Raw genomic sequence first — 16,161 nt, forward strand, 5'->3', positions numbered from 1 at the left:
TGAATCCATAGGATTTAATTAGAAACAACCCTGAAGGCTGCCAGCACCCCCGACTTATCCATGATAGAACATTTTGTAAACTTTAAAAATCATTGCCTGAAAGATGATTTAAAGGTACAGGACACTACACTCCGGGTCATGTGAAGAGATAATGACACAATAGAATGTAGAAGCCATATGATTCCAAAGGAATAAGATGTGTCTCTTATACACATTCATATCTAAAAAGAACTATGCATTTTGACTTCCTGAGAGAGGGGCTTCAAATTCAAAGTCACATACAATGTTTTTTAACAAAAACTTTGTATTTGCATCCTCTTCCCTCAAAGTTATAGGAAAAGGACATAGTTTTCACAGTATCTTTTAATAAGGTTCTCCATTTATTCTGTGCTTACTGTGTGCAGGCAGTGTGCTAAGCATTTTACATGTATTTGCTTCCATTTAGTTCTTACAATAATCCTGTGAGGTTAGTACTATGATCGCTCCGATGTTACAGATGGAAAAACTAAGGATCACAAAGATTAAGGGAGTTGTCTCAGAGGGCCCAGCTGGTAAATGAGGGAGTCTGGAGTAGACACTTAGCTGACTCTGGAACCAGTTCCATACCACATTTAAGTTATATCCGTTATGCTAAGTTGACAATTTACGTATATTTGTATAGAATTAAGTAAACTGCGTGCTGTAGTAGGAGAACAAGAGGCTTTTGTTTTGTTCTGTTTTCTTTTCCTTGAAATAAAGTGGACACAAAGGGTGTTCTGTCAAGACCATTTGATCTGAATATTTTGTGTCTCCCGCCTCTTTCTCATGCAGAATGCCATCTCCTTAGTTTTAAATTCTCCATCTCTGGGTCAGATTATCTCAACTGTCCTTACACCCTGGTTATCCCACCCTGGTGGGCTCCAGGGTGGACTGCATCCAGCCTCACCCTCTTTCAACCTGTCCTTTAGAGCAAGCTTTCAGTTACAAAAATCGGATCCCTTCTCGCCTCTGCTGTCCACACGTCCTTTAGGCAGGCACCCACAGGTCCGCCCTACAGGCCGGGGCCTCCCTGATCCTGCCTTGGCTAAAAATGTGCGCTAATTGTATGGATTTTTATATGCAAATACTGAGTTTTGCTGCAAAATACATTCCTTAAATAAGTCGTTCTTGAAAAGCTACCATCACATCACACCTCCCGTGGCTTTCCAAACATTCTGAGCTGTGTCTCCTCTGTGTCTTTGTCCTTTGTTCACCCACTTATCATTTAAGTAAATAGGTGTAGCGTCTAGGGCCCATGACACTTTTAGGGGTTAACAAGTGTTTTAATTAGAAGAAAAACTAAAGATAATCCATCTTGGATTATAATTATCTTTATGTCAATGCAGTCATAATATATAATTATATGAAATATATATATATTTTTTACAGAGGACAAGGCCCATGAAATAAAAAGTTCCCAAGACCAATGAAATTTATAACGCCACCCTGACTATCCCTTCTTTCTGTAAGACCTGTGGCCCACATGGAGAAATCCTGCTCATTCTTAAGCACCTTGGCCAAGTGTCATCTTCCATGAAGCCTTTCCTGACAACCCCTCTCAAGCATTTCAATTAATGCATGTATTTATTCATTTATATATCTACTTTTCTCTTTCATCGGCTCTTCCTCCAAGAAGGCAATTTCAAGCAGAGAGTAAAATAATCCTAGCTAAGAAATAAGAACATTGATTATGTGCCAAATCCAGTGGTAAGTGCTTTACCCATGTTCATCTGCTTTAGCCTCACACTATGGGGTAGACACTGTTATTATCAACTTTATTTTACAATTGAGAATATGGAAGCTAACAGAGATTGAAGTGTTATCAGTTACAAGTGGCAGAGTGAGAGCTTAAACCCAGGCCTGCTGGCTCTGGAGGCTGGAGTTGGCTGTCTTGGTAGCAGAATATGGGGGAGGAGCCCTCTTCACTGGCTTCATGATTCCAAGTACAGAGATGTCAATATTGTGACACCTTTGGAATTTTTTTTCATCCTCTATGCCTAGCCTTGGTTGGAAGAATGACCTAGCTCAGCCACTTTTCTCTTCATCTTCTCTTTTTGGAATTCGCCCATTTGGAGAGACCATGGTGTCTGGTTTGCTCCCTACCCTTACAGAAGTTTGGAAGGCCTGCAGCTCTTCAGCTCCTTCTTTTATGTCTATTTTGGTATTTGTGAGGCTAACACACTCAACCATGTTTTCAACTTCTCACTCAGTTGTAAAGCTGACACTTCAGTTAGTCTCTCCTTTGCTTTCATATTTGGGCACAGAAGAACAGTGAGAGTCCTTCAGGCTTTTAAAAACAACAACATGCTCCCAATCATAAGGCACAAAGGTGACTCAGAGGAGGATGGGATACACTATTTTGAAATAGAGAGGACTTTTTAGAAAAGGGGGATTCTGAGCTGAATTTTTAAATGCCAATCTCTATGTAGCAGAAAAACAACACTGGTTTGAAAGTTAAATATTTTAATTCAACAGTATACTGAGCTCCAGAATTACACTAATTAAACAGACATCATTCTTAATGGCAGCAGTAACAGTGGAAAATCTACTAATTTAAAGTAGTTACTTACCATTATTTAGGGTATTAACATCTCACATGGTGTAAGATGTAAGATGTTAATACCCTAAATAATAGTAAAATGTAAGAACAAGTCATAATCGTTTTTAATGTAAACAATTATAATTTTAAACAATTTATAATTGTTTAAAATGTAAAAACAATTTGTAACTGAGGATTCAACCTACTTGTCTGTCTCCAGTGCCAATATCCTTATATTACTCATGTAGTTCTTCTTCACCATCTCTATGCCTTGAACTTAGCTCCAGTAAAGCTCTTATCTCTAGACATTTTGAAGACTTGTTTCCCTGTCTGTCACTTCTAACAGAATGTAAACTCCATGAGGGCAGAAATAGTATCCTAATCCTTTTTTATCTTCTGCTCTTAGTATATTTTATTTCTTCAGTGATATTTGTCTTGAGTTCTGCTATTTGCTAGGTGCAATAGGTAGTGTGAAACACAAGCTGGTGAACAAGACAGCATGATATCATTCCTACCCTATGGTGCTGACAGTTTATCAGGGTAAACAGGAAATGCACAAGTCAAAAAAATCAGTAACTTAAGATTAATATAAGAATAGTGAGATAAAGGACCATATTGGGTAGGCTGGATAGAGGGAGCATGGACAAGGAAGGCCTCACTGTAATTTCTAAGTTAAGACTTGAAGGATGGACAAGAGCCAAGTTCAGGGCACAAACATTTCAAGAGGAAGCAAAGAAATGAGTGAAGAATCTGACATGGGAAAGATCTTGACATGCTCAGAGGCAGAAGATGGGAAGAGTAGCAAATGAAATTTACATAGAATCCTGGGAGAACTTTGAATTTTAATTCAAGTGCAATAGGCAGACACTAAAAAATAATAAATAAGTAAGGATCATGGGGTGAAAAAAGAAGAATGCTGCTAAAATTCTTCTGAAGATAAAATTGACAAAGCTTGCAGGTGATTGGCTGCAGGGTGAGGGAGGAGTCAAGGCTGACCTGAGGGAAGGCTTCTAGCATGAGCAAATGGGTGGGCAGTGGTACCTTTTACTAAGATGGGGAAGACTGGGTAAGCATAGATTGGAGGGCATAGTGCAGAAGGTATTAAGAATTAACTTATGCTTGAGATTACTATCTGATATTCACACAGAGCTGTAAAAAACTGACAAATGACCACGCTTATCTCTACTGGATTATATTATTGCCATTTGTTGGTGGGCATATTATACACCTGGATGCGGAATTAAGTCAGTTGGTAACTCAAAGTAACAAATATACATACTTAGAATGGTATTAAAATACAGTCAAATACCTAGTGTAAAAATATTTTACTGTGGGTACAACATATTTTTGCACAGGTTACTCCAGGTTTTTATAACCAACATAAAAAGTGAATTACACAAATTCCCAAATTCATACTATGTACAGTGGTGATTAGCAATTAAACAGCTGAAAAAATGTTTCCACCTACTAGGACATATGAATGTGTATATATCCTAAGGCAACATGTATGTATGTATGTATTTATGAATGAGACAGTGTCTCACTCTGTCACTCAGGCTGGAGTGCAGTGGTATGGTCATAGAGCACCTTATAACCAAACTCCTGGACTCAAGCAATCCTATTGTCTTAGCCTCCTGAATAGCTGGGACTACAAGTGAGCGCTATCATGCCAGGGTAATTTTTAAAACCATTTTTTTGTAGAGCTGGGGTTTTGTTATGTTGCCCAGGCTGGCTTTTGTTATCTGAATGAAATATGGAATAGCTCTGACTTCCAAAGCTAACAGCTTTGCCACACCTGTCTGTCATTGGAGCATCTAAAGATATAAAGATGCATAAAGTAATTTCCTAGTTTTTAAAAAATAGTTAATGAAGCTGATTTTTAGAAGCACTTAGGGAGATGTTAAGATGTTCTTTTGAGAATAAAAAACATCCCTATTCTCCCAAGTGCCAGTATATATCCCTATCAAATGTTGACTTGAAGCCATTTTTAGAAACATTTTTATATGCTGAAAAAGTGCAATTGTGACTGAAAACAAGAGTAAATCTCCCATCTCCTACCCCTGCTTCACACTTACTTCACACTTACTTCAACCACAGTTCTAGAAATCTGGCTTGGAACAGGGCTGAGAGTGAAATATTAAGACCTGTACCCTCAGGACACAGCCCTTTACCCTCTAACCTATACTCATTTGGACAACAGTAACAAAGCAGCTTGCAAAAGGGCAAGGCCACCTTCTAGCTTCTAGCAGGGAACCAGACATATGCAAATGAACATTTACTCTCTTGCCAAGCAAACACGGTCAGTTATTACAATGGGCCAATGAGGGTATATAAAAAAATCACAATATGGAAAATAAATAGAATTTAAATGAAAAAATATTAATCATAGAGCTAAATGCTTGATATGGAAATATCATTTAAGAACACGGAGGGGACAATACATTTCCAAACAAATGATGAAAATTTTCATTAGATGTCAGTGAAGGGCATTAAAGATATTCCGTTGAAAAATTTTATAAGAAAACTACCTTGCAATTTTGTTGGTGTGGTATCAATATGTTTGACCTAATAGGTAGACTTATAAAATATATCGTGTAGCTCAGATAAAAATATACATCTTTAGATCTTTTTTCCTAAATATCTCTATATTACTCTGATAAAACATTGATAAGATTGAGATAACAACTATTATAAGAAACAGCTTAGAAATTCCCTAAAAAAGACTAAACATTTGCAATTTCTTTCCCTGCTTTGCCTTATCTTCTCTACTGAAATCTTGTAGAGAAGGCTCCCATGTTTCCCCAACACTCTGATTAGGACTATATGTAAGGCTTCTTTCTGCTTCCCAATGCTCTGATCCTTGTGAGGACTTGGGACCACTTGTGGCCTTGTATGAAGGCCATTAGTGGTAACTGAATGGTTCTAAGCACAATTACCTAACCTTGACATTCCCCTACTTATCTTTCTTTAATGGCTCCCCATGGCACCTGGATGGCATTCAAACTCCTTAGCCAAGTTTATTAAGCCCTTTCTAACTAGCCCTTATCCTTAGCCTCATCTTGTGCCCCAACACATACGAAGAATCTTCAAAAACCTCATAAAAATGCATATTGTGAAAAAACTGGGCTTAAATTTCAAACTTTTTTTGGCATCAAAATAAACTCATACTAACTTGTTATAACATGTCAGAACAGGATCTAGTTTGAGATACTAAGAAGGATAAGGCATCAGTTTGAAAACGGCCAATATCAGAACACATGAATTCTGCTAAAATTGAAGCAAGATCAAACATCAAATACATGGTGAAGTTTGAGTAAAAGAATGCTAAATTCATTGATGCTTTACAAAAAGTTTTAAGGACAATGCCTCAAAGAAATCATCAGACTCCAAACAGATCACTCATTTTAAGAAGGGATGAGTTGATATTGAAGAAGAAGCCCACAGAGGCAGACCAACCACATCAATTTCTGAGGAAAAATTAGTCCAAGCCCTAATTGAAAAGCACTGATGATTAACAGCAGAAACAATAATCAACACCATTGACTTTTCAGTTGATTCAGCTTACATAATTCTGACTGAGAAATTAAAGTTGAGCAAACTGTCCACTCACTAGACAAATCCTAGGAAATGCCAAACCAATGCACCCAGATTAACTGCAGAGATTTGAATGAAAATTTTTAAAAGTGTGACCAAGCTCCTGAAACATGTATTCAAATAATTACAACAGAAGGTGAAACATGGCTTTACAAGTACAATCCTGAAGACAAAGCACAATCAAAGCAATGGTTACAAAGAGGTGGACGTGGCCCAGTCAAAAGAGCAAAGGTCATGTCAACTGTTTTTGGGGATGCTCAAGGCATTTTGCCGATTGACTTTCTGAAGGACCAAACAATGAAAACATCTGCTTATTATGAGATTGTTTTATCATTATTATGAGCCTTATTATGAGCCTTTCCAAAAATAAATCAAAAAGTAAAGAGCATCAACATAATGAAGAATTTACATCAACTAATGGGCAAAACAGCCATCTAGCATCAAATCGCAGTATTAAACTCACATATATTATTATTAATCCTAAATTTAAATCAACTACATCCCCCAATCAAAAGATACAGACAGGCAAACTAGATAAAAAGCCAAAACCCATAGGTATGCTGCATCCAGACCCATCTCACATGCAATGATACATAAAGACTCAAAACAAAGGGATGGAGGAAGATTTACCAACCAAATGGAGAGCAAAAATAAATAAATAAATAAAAAGCAGGAGTTGCAATTCTCGCCTCTGATAAAATAGTCTTTAAAGCAACAAAGATCAAAAGAGGCAAAGAAGGACATTACATAATGGTAAAAGGATCAATGCAACAAGAAGAGCTAATGATCCTAAATATATATGCACCCAATACAGGAGCACCCAGATACATAAGAAAAGTTCTTAATGACTTATAGAGACTTAGACTACCACACAATAATAGTGGGAGACTGTAACATCACTTTGTCAATATTAGACAGATCAACGAGACAGAAAATTAACAAGGATATCCAGGACTTGAACTCAGACCCAGAACAAGTAAACTTAATAAACATTTATAGAACTCTCCACTTCAAATACACAAAACATACTGGTATGAAAGTAAATCACTCCTCAGTAATTGCATAGCATTTCATAGGTTTAAATGAAATATTGGTTGGCTGCTTGTTTGTTATTTTCTTCCCTTATTCCTTCCTGTCTCCATTGTTAAGCACAATTATTGGCATAAAAGAGGTTTTCAATACCCATTTTTAGTCTGCATTCTAGCCTGGGCAATAAAGCAATACTCCCATTCTCTCTCCCTCTTTCTCTTCCTTTTTTTCCTCTCCTTCATTCTTTTTATTTTTCTTTCTCTCTTTCTTTCTTCCTTTTTTTTCCCTTTTTTCCTTTCTAAAAAAAGAAATCCTTTCTAGAAGTATTTGCTCCTTCAGAACATTTTATAGAAAACACTAATGTAAAAAACACCACTGCAGGAAATGCCTTTGAAGAAAACATTTTTATGGAAAACATCACTATGCCAGAAGGCACCATCTCTGAAAACACAACCTACAATAATCCTCCTGAGGTGGATTCTGCTGGGACTATGTTCAACTTAGAGCCAACTGTTAAGTAAACCAATGAAACATAATGGGAATACAATGACCTGGGCACTGACCTGTTCCCCAAGCCCAAAATCTTCAATTACCCATTGCTCTCATCCCCAGGTGATCAGTTTGAAATTCAGCTAAACCAGCAGCTACAGTCCCTCATCCCTAACAAGAACGTGAGAAGACTCAGATCTCATGTAATCCGGACCTTGAAGATGGACTGCTCTGAGACCTAAGTGCAATTAGCCTGTGCTAAGCTCATCTCCAGGACAGGCCTCCTGATGAAGCTTCTCAGTGAACAACAAGAAGTAAAGGTGTCCAAGGCAGAATGGGATATGGACCAGTGGAAAACTGAGAACTATATCAACGAGAGCACGGAAGCCCAGAGTGAACAGAAAGAGCAGAAATCAAGTGAGCTCACTAAAGTTGTTCCAGGATATGGCTACAACAACAAACTCATCTTGGCAATATCTGTGACTGTCATTGTAACAATTTTAATCCTAATTTTCTGTCTCATTGAGATTTATTCTCATAGAAGGGCATCAAAGGAAGATGAAGGATTCTCAAGGGGCATTTCCAGATATCTGCCACACAGGACATGCTCACTGCAAAGTGCGACTCAGGGTGGCTTTTTCTTATTAAGACAGCCGATCTGGCTTAGGGATACGTACAGACCTCTCAGTGTCACACACGTGAAAAACATGACACAGAAGCTGCAGGACAAGGAGTCTTCCAATGAGGATGAGATCTTCAACAGGGACACTGGGGACAGCAAAGCCCCAATAGAGAAGACCCCAACCAGAGAGTCTGCTGCTGAGGGGAAGAAGGAGAGTGAGGCCCTGCTGTAGGAATAGAACACAGAGTGACCCCAGTCTACCTCAGGCCTTCTGAAAAATATTATTTTTCTCATAATATAGTTAATTCTAGCAATGCAGTAAGACATTTGAATGTGTAGTTAAATATTTATGCAGAAATAACAAGGGCCATCAGAAAGAAAAACAGTACTGAAGCCAGCGGCCCACGCATCCACCAGAGGCAGCAGGCAGGGGAAGCACAGGGCCATCTTGCCCTCCCTTGTTTCCCAGTCTAATTAGTTACCCAGACCTGAAAACATACCCTCAGGGGGTGGAGATTTTACAATTAAATACCGTTGTTCTTGCGGGGGGGAAATTTAGAGTTTTTTTTTTCTGGAATGTTCTCCTGTAGTATAGACAAGAAAAAAAAAAGTGTTTTGATAAAGTTAGCCGAAGCTTTAGCAGAAAACCACCCAGGATAACTTCACCAAAGGGTTTTTTGTCCACCATGACAATGCTTCTGCTCATTCTCCTTATCATAGAAGGGCAATTTTACAAGACTTTCTGTGGAAAATATTAGGTATCCACCTTACAGTTTTGATTTGGCTCCTTCTGACTTCTTTTTGTTTCTTAATAAATCTGTAGAAGGCACTCATTTTTCTTCAGTTAACAATATCAAAAAGACTGAATTGACATGGTTAAATTCCTAGAAACTGATTCTTCAGGGATGGACCATATAGCTAGTATCATTGCTTACAAAAGCGTCTTACTTTAACTTGATGGAGCTTCTATGAGAAATAAAATTCATGTATTTTTATTTTTACCTTTTGATTCCCCCTTTTCATGAACATTGTGAAGTCCCCTCATACCTGACAATCCAGCTAGAGCTATTGCCTACATACTTTTTTTCTGACTGTTATATCTCACTGTTTCCTTGACCTATGACCTCACTGCCCTTGAAAACCCACATCTAGAAAGGTGTTCACTTAGTTAACTCCTGCTTGTTATTGCTTTTAGATTCAATCAACCCATCGTCACTTACAGACAGCCTGTACAATTCCCATCACTCTGGCATACTGCCAAAGCACCCTACCCTTAACTCTGATTATGGCACTTTCATCGTGTTATTAAAATTATTTACTTCTATGCTTATCTTTATTACAAGACCTAGAGTGGCTCAAATAAAGAAGCTTCACCTTCTATCAGCATCATCTAGCATACTACCAATGGGTATTCAATCTGTGTTTTTGCTTGTTTTGTTTTTTGATTGAACAAAATAATTCAATACTCATTTCACTCTACCTTGTCCCAAATCTCCTTGCTCATCACTTGCAGAGATATTCCCCAGCCTTGAAAATAAGAGTGTGTCATTTCAGGGGCAAAATCAATAGGCTTCTCTTAAGTAATGGACAGTGGAAAATAAGAAAGGAGGATTTGCTTGATCGAGTAGAGGGTACCCTAGAGAGTAAAGAATGCCAGTCAAGTTCTGCCACAATGTGACAAAACATGTTAATTTCACAAAGGGAGCCTCTCAGAGTTTTTGCAGAGGGAGTAGATGTGGTCATCTGGGAATATACAGAATACCTCGTAATCCTCCTAAAGTTTGTCTTTCGATTTTGGCAGAGTTGTAATTGACCACCCACACAGGCAAGATAATGTAAAATCTTTTATGTTTAAATTCCTGAAAGCCTAATTCAAATGTGGATAGCATGGAAGAGACAGCCTTTGTGTATATATGTGTGTGCACTTTATTTTTTAAAATAACATTCTAAATTCTGGCTGATAGTGAAAATAATAAGCAATGCTAGTTTATAGGTAAACTCATTACAGTTTTTTAAAGACAAACTTCACCAAAAAATGTGCAGTTCTTGCATTTCAATCAAACACATTCCTGGAGACTGCATCTTTAATGCTGACCTGGGAAAGTTATTCTTCCTGAATACTTCAGTTGGCTTCATGAAATATTTATTGTACACCTACCATGTGCCAAGGCCAGGTCCTAGCATTACGAAGGTGAGCAAGCCATTGCCTAAAAGACATTAATCAGTAAGTAAGGGCCTCTGTTCTAGGTAAATTCCTACTGTATTAAAAGTCATCCTTTAAATGCAATTTTCTAAACAATAACAACAACAACAAAAAAACTGTCACTATCCTGGGTCCCTCAGCACCCTGTTTATCTCTGTATTCTGCCTACTAAATGTTAGTGGTTATTATTATTATCTTCTGTCTCACACTATTCTGTTATTGTTGGCTTCTGGGATTTCCTCTAAGCTAGAATATCCTTAGAACAAAGGGAGTGTGGGGGAGGAAACCAAGATGGCCAATTAGGAGCAGCTCAGGATTGCAGCTCCCAGTGAAAGCGCAGAGGGTGAGTGGACGCCACATTTCCAGACTTTTATTGCCCACAGACCAGGAGATTTCCAGGCAGAGGAGCTCCACAGGTCGCCAGCACAGCTGTTTTGGCTGGCGTGGCTGTTTGGCCGGCGCAGCTGTTTTTGTCCGCGCGGCTATTTTGCTGGCGCCCCAGCGTGGCAGTTCTCCGTACAAAATACACGGGTCTGGGTGCCATTTTAGCTGGCGACTGGAGCTCCTGGGAGACAGAGTAGCCCATTCAACTGATTAAAAAGGGGACTGAAACAGGGAGCCAGGCCAGGAGATTCCCAGGCCAAAAAGCGCTACAAATCTCAGCATGGCTGTTTAAGCTGGTGCAGTGGGTTGCTTCACAGGCAATCACACAGATTCTGGTGCTTTTTCAACAGGTGACTGGAACACCTGGGAGACAGAGTCAACCATTCAACTTAAAAAAAAAGGGGGGGCTTTGAGGCAGGGAGCCAGGTGATCAGGCTCGGCTGGTCCCACCCCAACAAAAAAACAGCAATTGGAAATGCTCTGGACTGAGAGTTTCACAGCAAGCACAGCTGAACCAGGATGGTCTAGCTCAGTAGGAGAGGGACGTCCACCATTACTGAGGCAGTCCACCACTACGGAGGTAGTTTGCCATTGCTGAGGCAGCCCACCATTGCCAAGGCAGCCTGCCATTACAGAGAGAGTCTGTCATTATAGAGGTGGGCCACCATTGCTGAGGCAGTTCTAACTACACCCGTATAAACAGGACGGCAAGGAAGTTCACATGGTAGCTGAGTGGAACCCACAGTGGCTCAGCAAAGCTTCTGCAGGCAGACAGTGACTAGGCTGCCTCCTTGCTGGGCAGGGCAGCCGTGAAAAAAGATAGCAGCACAACAAAAACTCATAAATAAAGCCTTAATTCCCTGGGACAGAGCACCTGGGGAAAAAAAAAGAGGTTTATGAGGTCTGCTGCAGCAGACTTAAACGTACCTGCCCAGCAGCTCTGAATGAACAATGGAGCTCACAGCTCAGCACTTGAGCTCCTATAAAGGACAGACTGTCTCCTCAAGCAGATCCCTGACACCTGTATATCCAAAGAGTTACCTTATAAAGAAGAGCTCAGACTGATATCTGATGGGTATCCTTCTGGGATAAAGATAGCAGAAGAAGAAACTGGTAGCAACCCTTACTGTTCTGCAGCCACTGCAGGTGATCCCCAGGCAAGCAGGGCCTGGAGTGGACCTCAACAGTCCTACAGCAGAGGGGCCAGACTGTTAGAAGTAACACTAAGAAACAGAAAGAAATAACTTCATCATCAACAAACTGGATGTCCACTCAGAGACCCAATCTGAAAGTCAACAACTACAAAGATGACAGGTGGGTAAATCCATGAAGATGGGAAGAAAGCAGTGAAAAAAGGATGAAAACACTCAAAACCAGAACACCTCTCCTCCTACAAGGGATCACAACTCCTCACCAGCAAGGGAACAAGGCTGGATGGAGAATGAGTGTGATGAATTGACAGAATCAGGCTTCAGAAGGTGGGTAATAAGAAACTTCTGTGAGCTAAAAAAAACATGTTCTAACCTGATGCAAAGAAACTAAGAACCTTAAAAAAAAATTTGATGAAATGCTAACAAGAATAAACAACTTAGAGAGGAATATAAGTGAATTTGATGGAGCTGAAAAACACAACACGAGAACTTTGCAAATCATATAAAAGTTTCAACAGCCGAATTGACCAAGCAGAAGAAAGGATATCAGAGTTCGAAGATCAACTCAATGAAATAAAATGAGAAGGCAAGATTAGAGAAAAAAGGGTAAAAAGATATGAATAAAGTCTCCAAGAAATATGGGACTATATGAAAAGACCTAATCTACGTTTGATAGGTGTACCTGAATGTGACGGAAAGAATGAATCCAAGCTGGAAAATATTCTTCAGGATATTATCCAGGAAAAGTTCCCCAACCTAGCAAGACAGGCCAATATTCAAGTCCAGGAAATACAGAGAACACCACAAAGATATTCCTCAAGAAGAGCAACCCCAAGCCACATAATCATCAGATTCACCAGGGTTGAAATGAAGGAGAAAATGCTAAGGGCAGCCAGAGAGAAAGGTCGGGTTACCCACAAAAGGAAGCCCATCAGACTCACAGCAGATCTCTTAGCAGAAACCCTACAAGCCAGAAGAGAGTGGGGGCCGATATTTAACATCCTTAAAGAAAAGAACTTTCAACCCAGAATTTCATATCCAGCCAAACTAAGTTTCATAAGTGAAGGAAAAATAAAATCCTTTACAAACAAGCAAGTACTCAGAGATTTCATCACCACCAGGCCTGCTTTACAAGAGCTCCTGAAAGAGGCACTACACATAGAAAAGAACAACCAGTACCAGCCACTCCAAAAACATACCAAATGGTAAAGAGCATCAACACAATGAAGAAACTGCATCACCTAATGGGCAAAACAGCCAGCTAGCATCAAAATGGCAGGATCAAATTTACACATAACAATATTAACCCTAAATGTAAATGGGCTAAATGCCCCAATCAAAAGACACAGACTGGAAAATTGGATAAAAAGCCAAAACCCATCGGTGTGCTATATCCAGGAAACCCATCTCACATGCAAGGATACACAAAGGCTCAAAATAAAGGGATGGAGAAAGATTTACCAAGCAAATGGAAAGCAAAAAAAAAAAAAAAAAAAAAAAAAGAGCAGGAGTTGCATTCTTGTCACTGATAAAATAGACTTTAAACCAACAAAGATCAAAAGAGACAAAGAAGGACATTACATAATGGTAAAAGGATCAATGCAACAAGAAGAACTAATGATCCTAAATATATATGCATCCAATACAGGAGCACCCAGATACATAAGGCAAGTTCTTAATGACTTACAAAGAAACTTGGACTCCCATACAGTAACAGTGGGAGACTTTAACACCCCATTGTCAATATTATACAGATCAACGAGACAGAAAATTAACAAGGATATCCAGGACTTGAATTCAGACCTGGACCAAGCAAACCTAATAGACATTTACAGAACTCTCCACCCCAAATCCACAGAATATATATTCTTCTCAGCACTACATCACACCTACTCTAAAATTGACCACATAGTAGGAAGTAAATCACTCTTCAGCAAATGCAAACTAATGGAAATCATAACAAACAGTCTCTCAGACCACAGTGCAATCAAGTTAGAACTCAGAATTCTGAAACTAACTCAGAACCACACAGCTTCATGGAAACTGAACAACTGGCTCTTGAATGTTGACCGGATAAACAATGAAATGAAGGCAGAAATAAAGATGTTCTTTGAAATCAACGAGAATGAAGACAAAACATACCAGAATCTCTAGGACACATTTAAAGCAGGCTCTAGAGGAAAATATATAGCAATAAGTGCCCACATGAGAAACAAGGAGTGATCCAAAACTGACACCCTATCATCAAAATTGAAAGAGCTAGAGGAGCAAGATCAAAAAAACTCAAAACCTAGCAGAAGACAAGAAATAACTAAGATCAGAGCAGAACTCAAGGAGATAGAGATACGAAAAACCCTTCAAAAAATCAATAAATTCAGGAGCTGGTTTTTCAAAAAGATCAACAAAATAGACAGACCTCTAGCCAGATTAATAAAAAAGAAAAGAGAGAATAATCAAATAGATGCAATAAAAAATGATAAAGGGGATATCACCACAGATTCCACAGAAATACAAACCATCATCAGAGATTATTACAAACAACTCTATGCACATAAACTAGTAAACCTGGAAGAAGTGGATAAATTCCTGTACACTTCCATCCCCCAAAGCCTAAACCAGGAAGAAGTCAAAATCCTGAATAGACCAAAAACAAGGTCTGAAGTTGAGGCAGCAATTAAGAGCCTACGACCCAAGAAAAGCCCAGGTCCAGATGGGTTCACAGCAGAATTCTATCAGACATACAAAGAAGAGCTGGTCCCATTCCTTCTGAAACTATTCCAAAGAATCCCAAAAGAGAGAATCCTTCCCAAATCATTTTATGAGACCAACGTCATCCTGATACCAAAACCCGGCAGAGACTCAGCAAGAAAAGAAAACTTCAGGCCAATATCCATGATGAACATAGATGCAAAAATCTTCAATAAAATACCGGCAAGCCGATTGAAACAGCACATCAAAAAGCTTATCCACCATGATCAAGTAGGCTTCATCCTGGGGATGCAAGGCTGGTTCAACATACGCAAGTCTATAAACGTAATTCACCACATAAATAGAACCAAAGACAAAAACCACATGATTATCTCAACTGATGCAGAGAAGGCCTTTGACAAAATTCAACAGCCCTTTATGCTAAAATCCCTCAATAAGCTAGTTATTGACAGAATGTATCTCAAAATAATAAAAGGTATTTATGACAAACCAACAGCCAATATCATACTGAATGGGCAAAAACTGGAAGCATTCCCTTTGAAATCTGGCACTAGACAAGGATGCCCTCTCTCACCACTCCTATTCCATATGGTACTGGAAGTTCTAGCCAGAGCAATCAGGCAAGAAAACGAAATAAAGGTATTCAAATAGGAAAGGAGGAAGTCAAATTGTCTCTATTTGCAGAAGACATGATTGTATATCTAGAAGACCCCATTGTCTCAGCCCAAATCTCCTGAAACTGATAAGCAACTTCAGCGAAGTCTCAGGATACCACATCAATGTGCAAAAATCACAAGCATTCTGATACACCAATAACAGACTTAAAGAGAGCCAAATCAAGAACGAACTGCCATTCAGAATTGCTACAAAGAGAATAAAATACCTAGGAATACAACTAACAAGGAACGTAAAGGACCTTTTCAAGAACTACAAACCACTGCTCAAAGAAATAAGAGAGGACACAAACAGATGGAGAAACATTCCATGTTCATGGTTAGGAAGAATAAATATCGTGAAAATGGCCATACTGCCCAAAGTAATTTACAGATTCAATGCTATCCCCATCAAGCTACCAATGACCTTCTTCACAGAACTGGAAAAAACCACCTTAAACTTCATATGGAACCAAAAGAGAGCCCGCATAGCCAAGTCAATTCTAAGCAAAAAGAACAAAGCAGGAGGTATCACGTTACCAGATTTCAAACTATACTACAAGGCTACAGTAATCAAAACAACATGGTACTGGTACCAAAACAGAGATACAGACCAATGGAACAGAACAGAGGCCTCGGAGCAAACACAACATATCTACAACCATCCGATCTTTGACAAACCTGATAAAAACAAGCAATGGGGAAAGGAGTCCGTGTTTAATAAATGGTGTTGGGAAAACTGGCTAGCCATGTGCAGAAAGCAGAAACTG

At 39.1% G+C, this 16,161-nt stretch overlaps 1 protein-coding gene and 1 pseudogene across 1 annotated transcript in view; one reads left to right on the forward strand and one right to left on the reverse strand.

Annotated features, from left to right (window-relative positions):
* Positions 1–16,161, reverse strand: part of TENM4 (teneurin transmembrane protein 4) — a 1,737,111-nt gene that overhangs the window by 1,216,286 nt on the left and 504,664 nt on the right.
* Positions 488–8,523, forward strand: LOC105729040 (leucine-rich repeat-containing protein 37A2-like; annotated as a pseudogene).

Source organism: Aotus nancymaae, unplaced genomic scaffold (genome assembly GCF_030222135.1).
Source record: "Aotus nancymaae isolate 86718 unplaced genomic scaffold, 86718_ANA_hifiasm-v0.15.2.pri h1tg000059l, whole genome shotgun sequence".
In the NCBI taxonomy this organism is placed as follows: domain Eukaryota; kingdom Metazoa; phylum Chordata; class Mammalia; order Primates; family Aotidae; genus Aotus; species Aotus nancymaae.